Source organism: Silurus aristotelis, assembly GCF_946808225.1.
Source record: "Silurus aristotelis genome assembly, chromosome: 5".
In the NCBI taxonomy this organism is placed as follows: Eukaryota; Metazoa; Chordata; class Actinopteri; order Siluriformes; family Siluridae; genus Silurus; species Silurus aristotelis.
Genome location: NC_139578.1, coordinates 15,454,928 through 15,460,927, shown reverse-complemented (window position 1 = coordinate 15,460,927; position 6,000 = coordinate 15,454,928). Strand labels below are relative to the sequence as shown.

Sequence of the window (6,000 nt, the reverse complement as noted above, 5' to 3'; positions counted from 1 at the left end):
CACGAACAGGAGCATTTACCACCTGGGGTGCCTTTTTCTAGGACCAGATTCTCTTCTCCCAGGCAGCAGATATCTAACAAATACAAAACAGCAGTATATTGACAAAACAGGTTTCTGCTCACCTTAATCTGATAATGCTGGTTCTCTGCCACCTGTGAGATGCAGCAGTTCACAGCAGAGGATCAGTTCTGTCTGGCCTCGTCAGGTCCCATCTGGAGTGCCATTATGCCATAGCTAAAATTGCCACATCAATAAAGTGGGTCTTCTAAAACTAGTTTTCCAAAGCAATACTTTTCTCTCTTTGCTTATATTAATTTATCTAGTGTTATCATAGGTTATCTGTGACTACATGCATATTAGTAACTATGTATGTGTGTTATGAATCATTTTGAAAATTACATGCACAAGTGAATGTCATGGTGGTCCAGCGTGTTTCAGCGTGGTGTTCAAACAGCCCAGAGACTCAGTTTGCCAACTGCTCATGCACATTCCTCTCATTCTTTCAAGTATTCGGTTATTTGCAAGCTGACTTCTAATAAAGCTGAATACATTTTACTACTGGCCAGACAAATTTGATTTTCTGGAGTCTTTGACTATTTTGAATAGTTTAAAACTATTTTACTGCTGTGGTTACAATAATGTGACCCTCAAAAAATTCATATTTATATTACTGCATTTACGGAATGTCAACTTGCAGGAATAATGATATGGTAGATGAAGGTTCGTCCTGCTTGCTGATATCAGACTACACTTATGTATTACACCATAATTACAAGAATACAACTCTATTTGTACCAAAATGTTGTTACTTAATGCTCAGTTTAGCAATGAAATGTGCAAAATAAAATACCATAGTAAATGTAACTAGCTTGAACAATGTAAAAATGATAATCAGCAATTGTCAGGACAAATACTGCATCACAGTGGTCAAAGAGAACAGTAAAACATAAAAAATACACCAAAACTTTGGCATGCACTAAGACTTAGTAATAGCAATCCTGAGTTGCTGATGTCAAGAGAAAACACAATAAAGCATCCCACATTAACTGTTCACAATTTACAATTTTTGGTAATTGTTGTCTTTTTTCCAAAAAATATTTATTCATTTTTTAGTTTTCTCCTTCACAAAAATAAATCCGGAAGTGTACACATTCATAAATTGAACAATTCCTGAATCACATGATATTAAACTACCAAAAGATGCTTATGACAGATTGTAATCCACTTGTGTTATTATTATTTTTATTATTATTATTACTCGTTTTGAGTTTAATAATAATGATTGTTGTTGTTGGAAGTAAAATGTAAATTCACCTTGTATAATGAGTTAAATAAATTAAACTAAACTAAAGTGAAAAACCAAGATTTTTTCAAATTCAAATAAACGTGATCGTCACCGATTATTTTAAATTAGTTGTTCTATACTACCACCAGGTGGGAGAAAATGCAAACTACAACAAACCATTACCTTTGTTTTTAGGACCCAAGAATACGCAGTACAACGCATCCATACAAACATTCACAGAACCAATTTGTGAATATCTAAGGAGAGATTATATTGATGGAATGAAATAAAATAGGCAATATGAAAAAGAACAATGATAGCCTAAATTGTTATGTAAATGTAACGTAATTGACATACTGAAATTGTTGATACCTTTTCCTATGACCAAAAGGACCTTTTGTACCCCTAATAGAGCTCCTTATCTCAACATCATTACTACTTATGTCATTTCTTTCTCCAAAAATAGTTGCTCAACGTAATACAAAAATTGTTTTACTCCATCAACTCCCTCACAAAACTGTCTCATGGTTTCACGAAAGTTTTGTGGCATGTAAACATGAACCACAACCGTGCCATGAATCTCCTCCAATACCTACTCTAAATGTGCTATTAGTGCCTTCCTTGCTATAGACACATCAGTCCCAAACATGTCTATTTTCAGTATCAAGGAACCTCCTTTAAATGAAATAGGATAGAGTGGTGTGTAAAAGCTCATAAACATTGGTTTATCTTCACAACAATAAAAAATCCAAGTTAGGTTTTGCTTTTTCAAAATTTCCAGGTTGCTTTCCATCGGTTTCAGAGGCTGCCAGTTTTGGATGATGGCACCTCCTGGAAGCTGAAGTCTCAAAGAAAGTTCAGGGTCCAGAAGTATTGCATTAAGATGATGGCTGTCCTTAGGAACAAATAGTCTTTCTTTTTTGTTAGACCCAGCTGACTTCTCTGTGCTTTCCAGTTTTGCTTTCAGGCCTGAGATAAATCCTGTAAAATTCTCTGTCTCACCATACAAAGACAGGATAGCCTGAGAGAGAGAGAGAATACAGCATGTTGCAAAAAACAAAACAAAAAACAAATAAAACATATACTTATTACTTATAAAGGAATGATATCTAAAATGCTATAATTTACCCGGCAAGCCAGAACAATACACTTGGAGAGTTTTTCAGGTCCTGGGTTATCAGCTCTTGTCAGTCGTTTAGTTGTAACACTTGGGTAAACCTGTTTAATGTAGTGATCAGTCACTCTCTGGATAACCCCAGCCACACCACGTCCTCTTTCACTATGGCACACCCTTAATCCCTCCAGCACCAATGTTTGCCCTCCATCAACCACCAGTCCAGATTCCAGTGCCACCTACAGGCAAACAGGAACTGGCATGAGAATTCTAGCATGTAAAATAAAATTGGTTTGAAGATTTTATTGCCACTTTGGTTGAGGGTAGGAACTTTCAACATATGACTGTACGTAGTTAGACATTTCTGGGAAAACTGGAATAGCTACTCTTTAGGGGTCAATACATTTTACAATCAACTAGGATAATGTTAAATTTCAAACAGTTATATACATCTTACCAGCTTTTCATTCCTCCTGCCAATTATGACCACTGTCACGCTCAGACATCCAGTTGTGGTAACGATGTGGAAGGTAGTCATTGCCATGGTAGATGTTCTGTGATATCGCCATCACCTCATCATAGTCTTGGGGTCTGGCCAGCCAGAATGTTAGACCATCACGTTCTCCTACAAACTGTGGCTTCATTGCTTCTCTGAGGATAAACAGAATTTTTTTAGTTATAGACATCCAAGTGTGACAAATCTAAAAGCAAAACAATATAACCAGTTAGACTATTTCTTGGCATGGTTCGACTGTACTTCAGTGTTATTGATGGTCGTGTTTTTTTTTTTTTTTTGTATTCACTGGGTAACAACATTTTTAATTTGTGTTGTATTATATATATATATATAAATAAATAACCTTTGGTTAAAGGTATTAGAAATAAAAAGGAACCGACTACGCCACCTGGGTTATTTATTCACCCAGGAATATAAATTGAACGCAAAGGAAAAATTAAACCAAAAAGTAAAAAAAATATGAAGGACCCTGCTGGTTCGGATGGGGTTAAAGACAGATGTGACTTTCCAAAAATAGTACAAGACTTGCCTGTACCTCAACCCGTTCGTAACGTAGGCATTCATTATCAGCCTTAAGCTGGGCCACCAAGTCTCGCAATTGCTGCATCTCCTCCTCCATAGTGACAGCCTAATTAGAAAGAAAGGAGAGAAAAATTCACAAAACAAAACAAAAAAACCCTAATGCGCTAGCTGCTGTTTAAAGAGCAAAACATTAATATCAGACATCAAAATTAATATCACACACAAAAATAGAGTCATGTCTTTGCTTTACACACCCGATGTATCCTGCCGACTACGACAAATTGTAACCTTTGGTTAAAAGGTATTAGAAATAAAAAGGAACCGACTACGCCACCTGGGTTATTTATTCACCCAGGAATATAAATTGAACGCAAAAGTTACAAAAATATGAAGGACCCTGCTGGTTCGGATGGGGTTAAAGACAGAGACGTGACTTTCCAAAAATAGTACAAGTTTATTTCACAGAAAATGCTTACAAATATTTTAAAATACCATTTACAGCTTACCAGTTATTTACCCACAATTGGAGAGACTAGATTAATTCCACTTTTTAAACCGAAGGGACAAAACACCCAGCAAATCGGTGCATAATTCTTAAACAATGAAACCAAAAAATAAACCAAAAACAAAGCCAACACACTCTCCCCTTCTGTTTAAGTCTCAAATCACGGCTCATCAGATAATTACATGTGGAAATAATTACATAAATGGCAATCTATAAAACAGCTTGTAGAAATATCTATAAAACAGCATGTAGAAACACCTATAAAACAGCATGTAGAAACATCTATAAAACAGCATGTAGAAAACAGCAGCTAGCACTCTTTGGCCGCACTGGAAACAAACAAAACGCTTTAAAAAGGTTTCCCGCTCCCATAAATAACCCACAATAAAGTTGCTTACCTCATAAACGGGGTTAAACTATTGTCACTATATGCTACCTGTGTTCATGCGCACATCCCTACAAACACACATTCAGACCATGATCAGCAACTAATAAAGTCAAATAAAACAACCATCTCACCAGGGGAAAGCAACAGGAAAGTATACACAAAAATACCTTTTCTAGCCACACAGCCTACAGATAGGAAAGGTATCAAAGAGCCAAACTCAGTGCTTTTTATAAAGCCAAGAACACGCTGAACTAATTATGTGGCACAGGTGTGCTCAATGTCAAAGCGCAACTCTGCAGCAGTGGGCATGTCTTCGGATTTGAAATTTACCCATTATGTATGCCTGTCTATTTGTCTTTATTTTAAAAGCCATTCAACCGGTCACGTTCTACCCCCTAGTTTTAAATTCGTCGACCCGACGACCCTAAAAAGGGTGGAAGCACTGTTAGTTACAGTCATCTGAGAGCTCACAATACCCACCTATGCCCCATTGTCTCTGGCAAATGATGGACATTAGGATGGTAGCCTGCAGTTGTTTAGGTAGTCCGACGTAATGGTGCTCTTACAGTAGGCACCATGTCCTCTGATGCCACTGCAGGATCACTAGGCGAGGGATCCTGGATTAGAGGAGGCTCCAGATCAGGGAGACTATTAGGTGAAATGGAAATACCCTCAGGGGCTCGAGGCCGGGACGAAGTACAAATAGGAGGTGGCGGTGAATGAACAATTGGTACTATAGCCAGAGGGGAATCTGCTTGCCTTGACACAACTAAAGACATATCATCCGATAGATCTTTACTGGATTCCATAGAGGCTTGATCAGATTCGGAAAGGGGGTCGTAAGGCCCTGCCAAATTCTGCCCAGCTGGTTGAGCTCTTAACAGAGTACGATGCACATGTCTCACTTTTTCCAAATCATCAACAGGGGCAATGGTGTACACAGACCCACCAGATGTAGGGGCTCGCAGCACTTTGTAAACCACAGAACTCCAGTAGTCTTGAATCAAAGATCTCGCAGATACACCAATTGGCCTTGACTTAAAGGATCATCTTGAACTCTCCGATCATGCCTCTCTTTTCTACGGTCCGCTGCAGCCTTCATATGACTTCTAGCCCCATCAAAGGCCACTTGAAGTCTAGCCTGATGGTCATAAATCCAGTCATGAACACTACCTTGAGTGGGAGCCTCAATTCGACCCAAAAAAAAGTCGACAGGCAATTGTGGATCTTGCCCAAACATTAAGAAATAGGGAGATTGATTTGTAGACTGATGTGGGGTAGTATTATAGGAGAAGACCACTTGAGGGAGATATACAGCCCAGTTTTTCTTCTTACAAGAGGGTAAAGTGCGCAGCAAGTTGTGCAGTGTGCGATTAAATCGCTCGCATTGACCATTTCCAGTTGGATGAGCTGGAGTGGTTCGACTCCGGGCAATGCCATACAACTCACACAATTGATGAATAAGGATACTCTCAAAGTTCCTTCCTTGGTCTGAGTGGATGCGACTAGGAACGGCAAACTTGTAGAACCACTCATTAACCAACACCTTTGCCACCGTAGATGCTCTCTGATCACGAGTCGGCACCGCCTGGGTGTTTTTGGAAAACACATCAGTCAAGACCAGGACAGTCTCCATTCCATTCTGTGAGGGCTCAATTAATGTAAAATC

At 38.6% G+C, this 6,000-nt stretch overlaps 1 pseudogene across 1 annotated transcript; it reads right to left on the bottom strand.

Annotated features, from left to right (window-relative positions):
* Positions 1 to 650: 650 nt before the first annotated feature.
* Positions 651 to 3,164, bottom strand: LOC310725784 (putative N-acetyltransferase 16; annotated as a pseudogene). The gene is made up of 3 exons (XR_014538354.1): positions 2,857 to 3,164; positions 2,414 to 2,638; positions 651 to 2,306 (listed from the first exon to the last, which is right to left on the bottom strand). The product of XR_014538354.1 is annotated as a putative N-acetyltransferase 16 (transcript).
* Positions 3,165 to 6,000: the final 2,836 nt, after the last annotated feature.